Raw genomic sequence first — 16507 nt, 5'->3', positions numbered from 1 at the left:
TTCTTTCTTCTTTGTTACCGAGCACATCCATTGCATTCAGTATTTTTCAATAACTCAGACTAGATGAATTAGATGAATGATTAGATGAAACCTATGAAGGGATGCTCGCAAGAGAACACCCATGTCAAAGCCACGACTCGAACACTTAACCTTCGATGGCGAGGCAAGAGTCAACCACTCGACGCTCTCAGACATTGAGGAGACTAACTTTCAGCACTTATTCCTTATTTCCGTAATGTTAATATCTTTATAACAAGGCACTTAAGGTATCCGCACAAAAATAAACTTCAACCATACACAAATAACAGTAACGAGATAAAAATCAATTGATATTGCACAATTATTATATAATAACTATTTCTCAGGTCAGTTTTTCCGTAGTGGATAAAACAGATTAAGTATGAACTTAGGACGCAATGCGGAAATTATTAAAACATCGTCTATGTTTATCTTCAGTGTTAGATGTATGCAAACATGAACTATAATTCCCATAACAATATATTATTTGGAAATATAGTCACACCTTTCGTTATCACGGTACTGATTCTAAATGTTTGCTTAAAATTTTCAATGAGAAATAGGTATATGTCGGGCTTCTTTGTTCTTCTAAGTTAAACCATTCTTTCATTTCAGAATTCGTAAAAAAAAAAGTTTGAAGGACACTCTCATCATGAAGCTAATTGGGCATCAAACACTATATTAGACAGTTCCTGAAGTACATAGCAGTTAATTTGTGAGAAAAAGATCCATCAAGGTTATTTCTTTACATTTTTTTCTGCAGTAATCTTATGCCGTTATCAGTAGTTTTTATGTAGGCTTCAGTGGGAATGGAATTACAGAAGCACATGCTTTGACATGCAATTTTGCACGCTTCGTCATCAACATTGTCCAAGGACAAAACACATCCTAGAAGCCGTTGCAGTATGCATGTAATATAGGTCACATGTAATATATGCCCGAAGTATGCTATCAGTATCAGCAGGGAATCATTACTCAAGACATCCCAGTTGTTAATATTGCCACTATGTTTAATCATAGGAGCTACCCCAGCTAGCCCCAAGGCTGAAGGAAACTCACCCCACCTATCAATTTTTCCTTCGAGCACTGGCTATATTATAGCTTTGCTGAATTTCGTCTATTATTGGCCAAGATATACGAACAATAAAGAAATAGAAGACAACAACAAGTAGTCAACCCTCAAGGATCTATGCATTTTGCTAAACCAGAAGCAGTTCCACTCCTGTCTAAGCAAACATTTCAGCCTTCAGAACAATTTTCGTGCAGATTGCATTGAACATTGAGTTTCTGTTGTTACAATTACTCTTATTGACTTATTTCTGCAACGTAGTCATGCTGAAACAATAATTTCTCAGAACCAATGGTGTCCACTCTATTCATTGTTGTGCACGGCCACGGGCGTATCCGGCCTTTCCATGAAGGGCAACTTTTAAAAACTCTATATTAAAAATGAAGGAAAACATTTTACTAATTGACAGTTGACTATATTTGCACATTGAAATTGCTAAATATTGTAGGTAGCACACAGCATATAATATATATATATATATATATATATATATATATATATATATATATATACACACACACACACACACATGGGGAGGTGTTTATATACATATAATTTAAAGTAAGTTAACGTTCCTTTGCAGTTTTGACCATATATTCGAATGGCGTTTCAGAAGACGTGCCTGAACAGTGTGTCATTAACTCTGGCAACTAGCACCAAATTTTATATCCAGTTCTCCCGTAGTCATAACAATGGCTGGCATGAAACGCTACCTTCAGATCCTTAACTTCCCCGAATGGCATAGTGGTAATGTCGTCAACCCGGGTTCGATACCCGGTGGAGGCACGTAGTAGTTCGGATCCCACTTTAAATTGTAGGTCCAGTTCCGATTAGTCTATCTGTACATAAAGTGGACATATCTCTATGAGTGAGTAACTCCGTAACTCATTATTGGATTTTAATTTTCTAAAGGCCATTTCAGTTTGAGAAGAACGTTCCTATACTATACCCGAAATTTCCACTTTTAATCTTACATTTAACCGCTACAGAACTATTACGTAATGGATGAATACTGTGAAAATCCAAGCTCATATTCCTCAGAAAATTATAAGCTACAAAATTTACACTGTGCTAGAGTGCACGTCAAATCTCCTGCATATGGCGATAGCCAATAGCAGCGCACTGCAGCTGTGCCATGTCGAAATCATACACCGGAAAAGAGACAGCGTGTTTGAGCGAAACGCCTTGTCACGGAGAGCACGGAACTAGGCAACGCCGCACGTCTGTGATTCGCTGGTGCTCTTCAGCCGTTTAAGGCCATATGCAGGAGATTTGACGCGCACTCTAGTAATGCACATATACTTAATTACATCAGCGCTTCAAGAAGAAAATGTTAGCTGGGAGGATGTTTGGTCGAACCCTGGTGTTAACCTGGGGGATGCATGATATAACATGGTGATAGTGAGACAGCTTTGCGAAACTTTTAGTAGCTGGGGGATACCATACTCCCGCATTCCCCCTTCATTTGAGCTTTTTGTATCTACATTTGTTGTTACCTGCTGTAATGCTGTACGCAGTGATACAACATGGAGCCATGGTGAGAAAGTGTTCTTGCCGAAGTTGAAAAATACCAAAATAATAAGTAAAGAAAGTGATGGCGCGTTAAAAAGAAATCAGAACTCACAGTGAGAATATTTACCTCATCCTGTAATAGGGGCATTCCACGAAAATTGGTCCTACTTCATGTAAATGACAAAATGAATTAATGTGAAAACTATTAGTGTTGTGTAAATTGCATTAATGTTTAAATGTTTGTGAATGCATGTGATTTGTATATTTCACTAACAAAAATTACTAGCATCTTTCACAGACAAATGAAGTCAAATTTTGCTACATTTTGAAAACGTCACTCACGTAACATATTTTCGTCAATCTTTTTCATGCATTCCCGCTATATCATACTCAAGGTTTTTCTTTTCGTTTGTTTGCATGTAGCACCAATTACTTCACAATTCTATGAAATCAGTTTATTTTGAATATTTTAATCCAATCTTATGTATAGAACCTTACATTTTGTGTGTGAATTGTCGCACACGTAACGTTGGAATGCTCGAATAGTGATCCTTGTCAATTTGGATGGCAATAATTTATCTAACAAGACTAATATTCATTCAGTACAGTAGCTAGAGTTCCGAGAAACACATAAGCCAAAATGTTAGCTCATGTTGCATATAGACATACATAGCGGATCCATAGAATGGTAGACTTTTCATCGCTGCTTTCTCCAGAAAATTTGCTTTTATGTATCGTTTAAAGAAACTGATTTGCAGGGAGAGCACATGTTACATTTCTTGTATTGAAAACCTGCGAAACTGCTCACAAGAAGAAAACAGGCATTTAGTGCAAAATCAAGGCTTTACTTATGATTAAGCTTAGATAACGTTGTTTACGAACTTCATGATGATGGTATAATACACAAGTACGTACAAGGCCTAAACGGGGTGACTTTTAGTGATCCGTATATTTTACCATACTTTACATATTAATTGCTTTTGTAGAAATTAAATCAACCTCAACTCCCAGCCATGTAACTGTTCAATAGAGCACCAACCATCATACTTCGGATGGTTATGTAATCTTTGAATGACCTTAAAAGATTTAACAACATATAATGTTTAATTTAGTCCTAGTTAGAAGATATGTTGATAAATGTTTCCTGGTGGGGGGGGGGTTATTTACTATTTACCTCAAAACTAATTAGATCATGCAATGAGTCATAAGCGAAACACGCACGAAACTTGTTCTTTCCTTCCAAACTTTTCTTATCAGCACACTAGACCGGAAATCGCCTCGTCAAAGAAGGCTTCCCGCCTTAACCCGGTGACGTGGAGTTATGAATAAGCACAGAACCGACAAATTGACTGTTGTTCCCCGACAGATGCTTTCGCAAGTGACTCACGCAGAGAAAAGTGACTCTTTGGTGTTGAATTTCTTTCCTCACCGAGGAGGTCACGAGTACGTCATATCCTGAGTACTGGGTGAAAGGGGGAGAAACCTAGAGAAAAACACAAATAGCTCCAGGATGAAAAGTTCTTGCGAGCAATGAGAGTTAACAATCTACTAAAAAAAACTTGCAACTGTCTTCTCTCATTCCCACAGGTTTTTACAATGCAGTGTCGCACCCGAAAGACAATTCGATTGCTTCTGTACCCTAGTTGTTGATCTATTCAATATTGAATACACTCCTATCTACCTGACATCCAAAAATACTTCACCTGAGCAAGCTGGATTTAAACTTTAGTCGCCATTTTGAAACATATCGACCATCTTGATGTATGAAGCTTTTTCTCATGGCTTCATCATCCTATACCCTGATTTTTCTCGTCAAGCCTCTTGTCACAATTATCACGGGAACCATCGACAAGAAATTTTCAAATTTTAACTGAGCACTGAGAAAGAACATTTCTAGAGAACCACTTTTTGATATTTTGATTTACTGCATCAACGTTCCAAAAATTAATTAATTTTACTCTTGAAATATCGTAATTTTTTCACTTTGCTTGACTGGGTCATTATTTGAGTTGATTATTGATCTCAAGCATGTAAATTCTCTTGCTACCTGAAATTTATAGTTCTCTACGGAAATATACAGGCCATGCTGATTCTTTCCTGGTTACGACCATAAATTGTGTTTTCTGTTCATTACATTCTAATCCTATTTTGAATTATTCTCTCACTATGTTACTGAATGTTTCTTCTGCACTTCTTATACTTACTTCTTCCGATTTTATTAAGGTCATCACCATATGGTAGAAATTTCTAAGATGTTATTCACAAGAGTCACTGTTCTAATTGTACCAGCTCTTCAAATTAATGATTCTACAGCCAACAATGATGCTAGACCACCCTCCTTTCTCTGCTTGAAATTCCCCTGACAATTTTTTCCCTATTTTTACCCTGTCGATTTAATTAAACCTCATCTGGTCCCTAATAAATTGAGAATAATAATAGACACTGATGCCGCAATAGCCTGTACATGAGTCACCCAATTAGCTTCAGTTACCTGTATCAGGAGCGCTATCCGATTGGTTCCTCTGTTGGTACGTTTGCTAAGTGATTTTTTTCGATGACCAAGGGATAGGAAATTCTCATATAGGTAAACTTAATAAAATCTGAACATTGTTAAGTTCACCATAACAAAAGAGGGAAGGAAAAGTGTGAAAAGAGAGCTAGACGAATTTTTAAAAAACAACATAACATGACATGACGTAAAACCATGACCTTAGATATACAAGTCTGCACGTCACTCACATTTGAGTATTAGCGTCTTATCTGTATTCCGGATATCTTTATCAAGATCTTTGTTGATAAGTATTTATCGCAAATCAAATTATCTTTCTTTTGTTTAAGAAACCCGTGGGCGTTTATAAAGCTTTCTTCACAGCTCAAAATAACCTTAAGGTTGCTTATGTATCGGGCGTTTAAAGCTATCAGATTAACACATAACCTAGTTTAATTTCCAAGTTGGTGCACGATTGTTCTAAGTTATTGGTTACACTAAAAATTTATCTGTGATGAAACTTAAGTGCAAACTACGTAAATAAATGGTTATTTTCGTCATTGAAGAAGGTTATTGATACGTTCCGCAATTTTGTTGAAGCAGACTATATTCTCACATTTAGCAACAGGGCAAGAAAGAATATTGAGTATTGGGGTTTACATCCGTTGACTGAGGTGGTAATGTAATTCGGAAGCGCAAAATCTCTCGACTTGGTAGAGGAGGTACGATTAATGCTGAAAATTCGAGACAAGTACGATGGAATTCAATAAGACCAGACTGAAACAACGAATTCAGTAAGGAGAATGCACCAAAATATGTGAGCCTGTGCTGTTCGTACTGTACATAAAGAAAATACATAACAATGGTTATTCAGGTAGGAATAGATTATAATGGACTTGAGATGAGCCAGGCACTAGATGACAATTTAAAATATCGAGCTCGCTCGTAAAACTTTGACATCGGGTACTCAGCCTACATTTATTTGGAAACTCAACTGACTTGGAACTCTTTAGTAGACACGTGTGTCCAATAAGATATCTCCAGCATATTGCAACATTCAGTGAACGCATGGGGGAGATGTGGAAGTAATGCCTCACACATTCACAATCTCGGCCATTTGTGGAGGTTAAAGCCGCATTTTCCTTTACCCCCTAGGTACCCATTAATAGAGGTTGGCTGAATCCCAGAGCTGCTCCGTGCATGTACATTCCTGGAAATATACTCACCTGATATCACCCACTCAGGAAACTTCTGTCTAATACAATATTACAATATTGACTATTCTGACTTTGACTATTTGTGCAGAATAAATTCAGCAACGGTTCGTTTCCATTGTATACACTGAAAAATGGTGAAGGAAGAGATTAATAGCTGCAATAATTTACAGGAAATATAGTTCGTTTAACCATGTCCTGAGCTCTACATCACTATGTATCTTGTCCACAACAAAAAATTAAGTTTTTTTTGCAACAGGGCGTCCAATTTTCATCAACCCATGACGTGCTAAAACTGTATGGAAATAAATCTCGTCAACCGTGACCCATCTTTTAAAAAACCCGACCAAATTTCAGACTTGCAAAAGCTATAAAAACACTCATCCATTTCTCAGGAGCGAAAAATGTGGGTTAGTAATAAAATGACCTTGCACGCTAGCGTGCAGTGGACTTTGTTTCCGGATCAGATTAGCGCATGAAGAGCCCTGACGCCGGAAGTGGCGCGCACACCAGGCAAGATGTCGCGTTAACTGAGCCAAAGAGGGCAGCACAGAAGGATGAGATTTTCCCTCCCGATAAAAAGGGAAAAAACAACACCCGCGACTTGCCACGTGAAGACACGTCTAGTCTAGAGTGTATATGGAAGAAGGGAAACATGGCGGCCTAACGAATCGTGTTCATGCCATTAAGCATCCAATCCACGTGAGTTATTTTATGCTCGCTTCCGGAAGTGAACTTGCACATTTACGGAGGATCTGATGTATGAAATTAACTCCCGTGCAAGGCCGTCGTGACTTTTCCACTTGACAAAGTAGTCCTGGAAACCAAAGAAGCGCCTCCTCTTGTCCTTGCCTTTCTGGGACTTTTGAATTATTTAAAAATGACGACGTGATTATGAAATATAATTGACGCGATAGCATCAACTATTAAAATGCAACGAGGGAACTCAAAGAATAGAGCTAGAAAGTATGTAATTGGAGGCAAAAATAGGTGAATCCACCGGAACAAGACGGATACCCAAAAGAAGCCCTCGATAACAACAGACTGAAGATCATGAAAGAGAAAAGGGCTGTTAGAACAAGCAAAACATTAAAACAATTTCAAGAACAACAATATTGAAAGAACATAAGCAAAAAGGCGCGAAATGTGTCAAGAAATAATAATTTAAGGTTCAAAACAACAGATATATATGAAGAATATATTCAGAAGAAAATGGCGGTTGTGAAGAGAACCAAAGAAGTAAGAACAAGCAAACCTTTGAAGCGTTCAATAAAAGAGGGCATTAACTAAAAATAGTCAAACCGATCAGATATGCTCTGTGTGAAATGGAATCAGAAAGAATGACTATAATGTAGGAAGATAGAACAAGAGAAAATAAGCAAAACCACAAAAATAATAATAATAATAATAAATAAATAAACATAACTGTGTTTACCCTTCTTGAATCATCAATCATTTAACCTTATTTGCACGCTGGTGGAATAACCGCGAAATGAATTAAGAGTGAAAGGAATTACAGTGAAACGGATTAAGCACGAAACCAAACTTGAACACCGGAATAAGCGCGAAAGCTACAACCACGAAAATTTCATTTCCGCACTTAAACCCTCTCGCAGTTGTTCTGGCAACCCAACTTGGAAAAAAGCAGAAATCAAGTTTTAAGAATGGAAATTTGCCCCATCTGTTTGCAAAATATTATTTCTGCAAATATGTATGGGGGTGAGAAATTACTAATAAAATACAACCACCCATGGAGCACTATCCTTTCAGGAGCAATGCATGCCAAGCAACTATTCATTATGTGACGGATGTCCCATCGCCTCTGTCTTTTGGCTCGAGACCCAAGTCCGCTAACATTGTTCGTAAGTAGCTCCCGAATTGTCCCCAAGATGCGCCTCCTTCGGGATAGAACCCGGTAACCTTTCATTACAAGACAACAGCCTTACCATTACGCTAGTGGGTATGTCCGCCTCGCGATCTCGCTACCGAAGGGTCCGGATGTGATTCCTGGCTATAGCATGGGCGTTTCTTTGTGTGTTGTGTCCCTTCATGAATTTCATGTAATCATCATGCATCCTCATCGTTATGATTTGCCAAAAAGTGGCAGAAAAGGGACGCAAAGTAAGAAATGTATAATAATGTACAATCACCTCACTACTTTATGCAGCATTTTTACTCAAGGTGGAGTTAGTTCGACCAGGGGGCGGCTAAAGATAAAATTTTCACCCGGGGAAGGTGGATTTTTGGCGCTCCTCTACTTTCCACCTTCAACCCCGTCCCTCAATCTTTCTGCTACTTTTTTTGCCCGACCCTGTGGCCCAGTGGTTACCACATCGCGCTGCGACGCCAAGGGTCCCGGGTTCGAATCCCGGTCGGGCTTGGTTGTTTGTGAATGTCCATTCATCAATTTCATCACTCATCCCCATCTTCGCAAATTAGCCAAGAGGCACAAAACGCGAAGTAAAATAAACTAAATCAATCTTTCTGTTACTTTTCACCTTCCTCGAATAAAATAAATAATAATAATAAAACATGACCATGTTATATATTTACAGTTTTAATAACTAAAGACAATACTCTTGTTTTTTAAATACTTTAAGTGTTACTGTAAAACAACACGTGTGTTGTAGGTATTTTTATTTAATATCTACACAATCACATCAAAATAACAGTAATGTCTTAGCTTAAATAAATATGCTTATTATGTTATGCAGCGTAACTTCAATTCTTGTCAAAAGAATAAATCCAACCCTTATTAAAAAAAAATAGTCATAGTGGTTCGGATCTTACCTTAAACTATAGGTTCAGTCCCGATTAGCCTTTACTATGTGCATTAAAATGTACTTAGAAATAACTCAGACAAACAAATAGCCACGTTTGTGTAATAGGAATAAGGTTTTGGTGCTAATCAAGGGAAACGACCTGGTTTGGCGCCCCCGAGGACGGCGCCCTGGGCAGTCGCCCGACCCTTGCGGCTCCCTGAGTTCCACATTGATATATTGTTTTTAAGTAGAATTTTCTGTTACTTGGTGTAATTCATATTTCATTATTCTCAGTGAAAGTGAAATTTTCTCATTAATTTTACAAAACGTTAAAATTAGTACATAAAAATTACACAGTTCTACTAGGGGGGGATCAAATGAAAACCTTAAAAGTCCGATAGAAATTATATGACAGACTGTATACAGGTCAAATTCACATCTGGTATAAACTGTTATTTACAAAACGACCTCAAGGGTGCAACACTGATCAAGTAGCTTCACAACGCCATTTTCGTCATTCACTTGCACTGTGAAAAGCAGTGGTTTCTTGCACACTGAAAGTCCAAACCTTATAGAAAGTATCTGGCATATGAAAATTCAATGTGTCTATGCATGATTACCACGCCAGCATGTTTACGAATCGAGGGAAAAGTACGATGGGTGAAAGACCTTCGCAATGAGTCATAACTTATCATAAGTGACTGCTTCTTCCTCACAGGCTCAAGACTTATGTGGATCAGTAGTAATGGATATATGCTAAAATGCAGAAATGTTGTGCAACTCTACATGCAGAAATCTACTAGATAGAAAAACGAAAACAAATTAAGATTTAGATGTGACTCTAACCTCGAACTAATTTCGTTGAATGTACTACATCTATGAATCATGTCAAATCTAGTTTAATCGTGATTCAGCTATTCCCAAACAGGCTCATACCCAGGATTTTTTTTGATAGGGGGCCAGATCCGTGTTTATCTGATTATCTCTCTCTCTCTCTGCATGTGTGTGTATATATATATATATATATATATATATATATATATATATATATGCACAGTGTCGGCTATTTGGGGTGACCTGGGGGCAGTTGCCCCCGACTTTATTGCTCCCGTACTATGGAACCTTAATGCTTGTCTACCAAGAGAAAATACCAATACTGGTCAGAAGTATTCGCATAGTTCTGAGTTTCGCAAATGAAAAATGTTTTCAAATTTCCTTAATTTTCTTATAACAGAACCATTGAACAGCCAAGATAATTCTATGTTTAGAAAATAATATATTTATAAATTAAATTATACGCATAAGCAATTATTATTACAATAAATAATTCTAAATTCTCCCTCTGTCCCATAATTATAGTCCGGTATGCCAAAGTGGTAACATTTTATTTATGTTCTTTTGGATACTTGATCGGCCAATTTGTACTGATCCTTGAGTAATAACGTTGTATGACTCATTCCCGTGTTTCATTTTTTTCTTCTGTATACACCAATGTCACAGTTTGAATATCGGACAAGTATTATGGGACAACAAACAAAAGTGTACCGGATAATAATTATGGGACAGAGGGAGTTGAGTTAACCCATAGCTCGCTACTATCCAAGAGAGAGAGAGAGAGAGAGAGAGAGAGAGAGAGAGAGAGAGAGAGAGAGAGAGAGAGAGATTTTCACCTGGTAGCCAGTAGCGGCGATTGGGTGTCAAAACTGGGGGGCAAGGACAATTTGACCATGCCCTCTAATCGTTGCCACTGCTGATAGAAGTGCATCAATGGTGATAAAACTAAAAGTTCGTCTGGAGACTGCCTCTCTACACAACAAACACATTTATTCATGCAAGAACAAAATTGAAATTTTTACAAGTTTGAAAAATCGTCGATGTTATTTTCGTAACTTCTTATGGGGTCGCATTTAAAAATTTCATGGCTCGAGGGGGGCCATGGCCCCTTTCCTGGGTACGGGCCTGTTCCCAAACATACTCTCTTTCTGCCTAACTGCCCACTTGCATACTAAAACATGCACACACACAAGCAAGAACAACAGATTGCCACTCAGCGTTCGTTCGAGTAGATCTACCCTTCCCATTCCACTTTCAATATTGGCGTGTTGGTCGTGGCCTATGGTTTTGCTGACCGATTCGCTTTTGTCCGCCTGGTGAGCTCGCAGGAAGCTTTTTGTCGATTAGAAGAGAAAGTTGGCAAACACTGCCCGCACCGAGTGAGTATTTCGGAGCAAAACGCGCCGGGGGAAGTGTGTCATGTAGCAAAGGATAGAGGTCACGTGTTTTGTTATTTGTTCAATAATCCCTCACTGCAGGAAGTGAGAGTTATTTATTTGACGGAGTTTCCTAACACGTCATCCGGGGTCATTGATTTCATTCATTGGAGTGCGAGGGCGTGCGCAAACAGAAGGTTTCACAAGCGTGTGGAAGATTATGGTGTCGTGTGGCTGCGACATTACTCATATTGCCTATATCGGGTATCACTGGTGGTTTAAGAGCAGTGGTTCCCTAACTTCCTGTAAACCAACGCCCCTGAATTTTCTATTTATTTTTACTTTTTCTTACTTCACGTCGCCTTTCTGCTGTTTTAGGTCAATGAATGCTGATATAACATTCGTGAACACGGGCACGGATATAGCCTAGAGGCCGCACAAAAATGAGACGCTGAAGGGTCAGAAGTGACAAAAGACGACCGACTATTAAAAATTCCTTAATATTGTGATAATAGCAAAATAAAACATGTCAAGTACTTTTACTTGCTTATTTCACGAAGTAATGTAGAAGGAAGCAGTTTCTAGCGTTTACAAGTGTTATTTATACAAAGTGTGCAATAAGTGGAAGTGAAGTACCATTATAACAAAACCATTAATAATAATAATAATATGTAGTCAAGGGGTCCCAGGTTCGATACCTGATGGAGGCACATATTGGCTTGGATCCCACTTTGAACTGTAGGTTCAGTCCCAATTAGCTTATCTATGCATAAAAGCGAACTTAAAACGAAAGTCAAACTCAATAATAATAATAATAATGTCGGTAGAGCCAAAAACAAAGGACAGCCTAGGGGCCTCATTTTTATAAATCACCCTGTACACGGGGAAGTGCCCATCCCCAAGCCAAAACTCGAACCCGGAGCCTTTGTTGAGTCTTGATGAGCCTTTGCCCCGGGGGAAATTTTCCACTAGGCTTTCCTAAGCTATAGCCTAGGGGTCGCAAGTTTATGAAGGCACACAAAAATGAAATGCTGAAGGAGCAGAAGTGACAAAGACCATCGACTATTAAAATAATAGCAAAATAAAACAACATCTCAAGTTCTTTTAGTTATTTATTGCATGAAAGAAGGTAAATGAGAGGCATTTAGCTTAAAAAACTTCTTACAACAAACATTTAACAGTGCTTTTCCAGAATCTTGACATTGAGAATTTGTATGAGTATTTTACCATCAAATGCCAGTGGAGAGTTATTCTGTGTTCTAAAATTAATTAAAACTACCCTCAGAAGTTCAGTCAGTCTTTCTGGTTTTGCATCCTTACAGCGAACCTGGAAGAAATTGACTTTGAGTCTCTCATTCATCAGTTTACTGGCATGAAAGCCAGAAGAAAACAGTTGTAGGTGCCTGTTATCTTGTTAAATGTAAGTGTATTGTTTTATCGAAGTTTAATGAATAATTTTTAATTCGATGAGTCTTATATTTTAAAGTTTCCAAGTGCTATTAATACAGAGCATGTAATTAGTGGAAGTGAAGAACCATGTTCATTATAATAATAATAATAATAATACTAACAGTGTCGGCAGGACCAAAACAAACTACAGCCTAGAATTTTATAAATCCCTCCATGCCTTTGTCCCATCTCAGTAAGGACTCTTTCGAAAATTTGTCTTGTTTTGAAAAACTGCTTCGATATTCTAATTGAGAAAACAATTGCATGTATTTAGAATTCCTTGTAGAGCATTTGAGTAAAATTTCGTGTATTTTGTTCTCGCTGTTGACTGTAATAGTTTCGTGGCGCCGCAAGTGTATTTTTCTATCTCATATTTCTAGACAATACCATCACATGAAGGATCTGGAGGTAATTCTGGACAGATAAGTGAAATTAGTTGCTCCTATTTACAGATGACACCGTACTACTGATTGAGGATCAAGCAGGTCTTAACAAAATAATAAACAAAATGGAAGAAGTCTTCCCAAGTGCTTACGAGATGAAAATTAATGTGAATCCATTTACGAGATAACCTGGCTTATTTCTTGTTGCATAATTTTGTACAGTCGCCGGCAATAAAAATGGGACACCTAGATCCATTGGCTATTCTGCAATATGTTAAGTTGGTTGCCTAACTATCCGCCGATAGCAAAACTTCATTTTGAAAAATTGCCATTGAGATTAACTCATCGCTTTTAGTTACCAACACACACACAATTGTAAGTTCATATTTAATTATATCTTTCGATTAAAATAACTAAATATGAATTTGCATATGCAACACTTTTTTTTAAAGAACATATAATTCCCTTCCCTGGTAATCAGAAATCTAAATTGTACTACATGTAAATTGTAAATTTTAGAAAAATGATGGAAAGTTCCAGAGACATTGTAAATCGACAAACGGGAGAACGTCTGTTCTCCCTATGCCCGAAAACGGATGTGAAAAACACAGTGCGTCATTTTGTCGCCCATCTGAGCAGACTTGAAGTGACCTCGGGAAGAAAACAGGTTGGATAACATAGAAAGCTTTTTCTTTTTGGTTCTACACTTTGACGTTAAACTCGTCGCCGTCATTTGTTTTCATTCAAGACGAAAATTTGTTTATAGCCACTGCGTGACGTCACTGCCTCCAGTTTATATTCCGCCGCCTTCTACGCATTCATTCTCCTTTCGCCGGATTCCAGACCGCTGGGCAACGACGTCATATGGGTGGATGACGTAAAGAAGGTCCTTTCCAGAGGCCGACGGCTCTTCTGCGTACCGCATGCTTCCTCCGCATAATCCACAACAAATTTCTGCCGAATTCCTGACGTCACCTCCAATGACGTCACAACTGAATCATATGGTCATCTAAAATGGGTACTTTGTAGCACATGAGACGAATACATCTTGAAATCTTCTTTGTAACAATATTTTGTGGTATACCTGAAGATATCATCAGAATAACTGGTAACTGTTACTTTTTCGAATGACAATAGCTGAGTTACATTTGATTAATGAATTTAAATGTAAATTAGTCTAACCACGTAAAAATTATTGTTAAGAAACTAAAATTCCAAAATATATACACTCAGGATATTAAAACAATCACTTAACTCAAATTCACTAATTCAGGTATATTATGCAATGTTTCATTCACTAATGAATTATGCAATAGAATTTTAGGGCAACACATCTGCAAATCTAAAGTATTTAGAAAAGAAGAGCAAGCAATTATAATTTTGGTAGCCGGACAATTGCGATGAACACAGTTAGAAGTGAAAGGGTGGGTGGACAATTGCGATGACATTTTAAATCTGCTATCAAATTGAAGGGTGACTTAACCACTTTGGGGCGTTTAAAATCAGTGTTATTCTCACATCGTCAGTCATAACTATTTCCTCATTTTCGTATTTTTGTTATTACTGTTCTCTCTCTTTTCTTTATCTCTTGTCAGCACGGAAGTGCTTCGTCAAACTTGGCTGGGAATTTGGTTCAATCAAGTTTTTGAACATGGGATAGAGCCAATAGACACCTTTTGAAGTCATCCGTTTCCTCATACGTGCAAATACACTTTTCTCTCGTCGATTTTAATGTCACGCTTCTTCTTTTTCTGGCCTTCTAGATTAAGTTCCATCCGCATGTACTTGATGTTGGTGTCTTCCGCTTGGCTCTTGAGGCAGGCCAGAACTTCATGAAGTTTTGGATGCGGTATTCCAAGCCACCTATTTATTTTGTTGTTCCAACCTTCTACAACATTATTAGTTCTGTGACACCTTTGGTAGCAAGTCCACATATCTATCGGGATGTCTTCGTTTTCCAGCCACTGCGAAACAAAGTAATCCAAAAAATTCTGCAATTTATGGGAGAGCCATCCTTCGTCAATGTCCTCGCGTTTCAGGAAAGCGAGAGTGGCATACATCTGGATAGTTAGTGCTATCTCATTTTGTTCATTGTCCTTGTACTCAGACGTGAGACCTACGTTTTGAACTTTCCTCCATAAACACTTGTTCATATGAAAGTAAGAACCATTTATTTCTGCAAATGGAAATTTTTTCCTCAATGCTGAAATAGCTGCTGCTTCATAATCGACGTTGATTTTCATGGGTTTCCACTCTCTGGAATGCTCTCGATAACCATTCTGAAGAGACGAACATAAGTTTGTTTCTTTTTGTTCGGACGAAAAGCGAAAACAACCGAAACAACGTTTGTTTTTGCCGTAGTGCTTCCGATATCGGCATGAATAGTGTACACTTGTGCGAACTGTTTACTGCAGCTTTTAAATGTTCCATCCATGAAGAAATGATTCTGGTGTTTCAAACTCTCCCTTCCCTTGCTGCCTGCAAAAACCATGATGCTGTCTTCTTTTCCATGATCCGCCGAAAGGAAGCTGGTACCATCACTCATCTTCAGATTTTCCTCATCCAAGATTATGTCTTGCCGCGTGGTAGGTTCTGTTTGCATTCCTTGGGCCTGACTTATTTGGCGGCGCAGAGTTCTCTTAATCGACGAGCTATCTGGCATTTCAGTTACAAAGTCATAACCTCTGTCGTGAAGAGTTCCCAGTTCTTCGGAATACACTTTAGCTACGGGCGTAGTTTCTTCTCTAACCCTTTTCTTCGCATTGAAGATCGATCTCGTGACATCTAACTTCGCAGCGTCAGGAAGACACACGTGATCGGACACTCTGATGACTGACTTGGTTGTTGTTACTCACTAACCTTCCCTTATAATGTTTAGCTTTCTCTTGCAGACACAGCCACGTAACATTGCCATTCTTCTTATTTACAGCAACTAGACGATAAGAATGACCATCGTACAGCGCGGCAGGTTTTCCTTTCTCCAGTTCAATAACTTCCATAATTAAGTATGCTATCCGAATTACTACTAAGTGAAGTGCACAGAGCAAGTATGGATCAGAAATGGCAGATTTTTAAAAATTTACCCCTTAGCAAACTTCCGCTACTAGACGGGGAATAGGGGGATTCCAGATATTTGTGACGGTGTCTTCCCGTTCCATAGCTTCCCGATCCATTGCTTCTAGAAAAGTGGGCGTGGTTTGTCCCGATCCATCGCTCCTGATAACGAAAGTGTTTCTTTCGGGTCAGCTGTTCCGGATCCATCGCCCCAGAAGCGTCCCAGAAGGTTAGGTTAGGTTAGGTTAGGTTCTTGTCACCTTTGGATGTCGACGATGGTTGGTTAAAAATAATGGAAACCTCACCGGATATAGAATTACTGCAAAAGTTTTATGACTACTTTGTGCA

At 38.3% G+C, this 16507-nt stretch overlaps 1 protein-coding gene across 1 annotated transcript in view; it reads left to right on the top strand.

The window, feature by feature from the left end:
* The first annotated feature begins 650 nt into the window (after window positions 1–650).
* THADA (Thyroid adenoma-associated protein homolog) overlaps window positions 651–16507 on the top strand; it is a 212528-nt gene continuing 196671 nt past the window's right edge. Inside the window, exon 1 of the mRNA XM_083111408.1 lies at window positions 651–754. The gene's annotated coding sequence lies outside the window, so the exon portion shown is untranslated. The remainder of the gene's footprint in view (window positions 755–16507) is intronic.

The sequence above is a fragment of the Lepisma saccharinum genome, chromosome 25 (assembly GCF_977018435.1).
Source record: "Lepisma saccharinum chromosome 25, izLepSacc3.1, whole genome shotgun sequence".
In the NCBI taxonomy this organism is placed as follows: domain Eukaryota; kingdom Metazoa; phylum Arthropoda; class Insecta; order Zygentoma; family Lepismatidae; genus Lepisma; species Lepisma saccharinum.
Note: the sequence above shows the minus strand (reverse complement) of the source record. Positions and strands in the feature narration are given on the sequence as shown.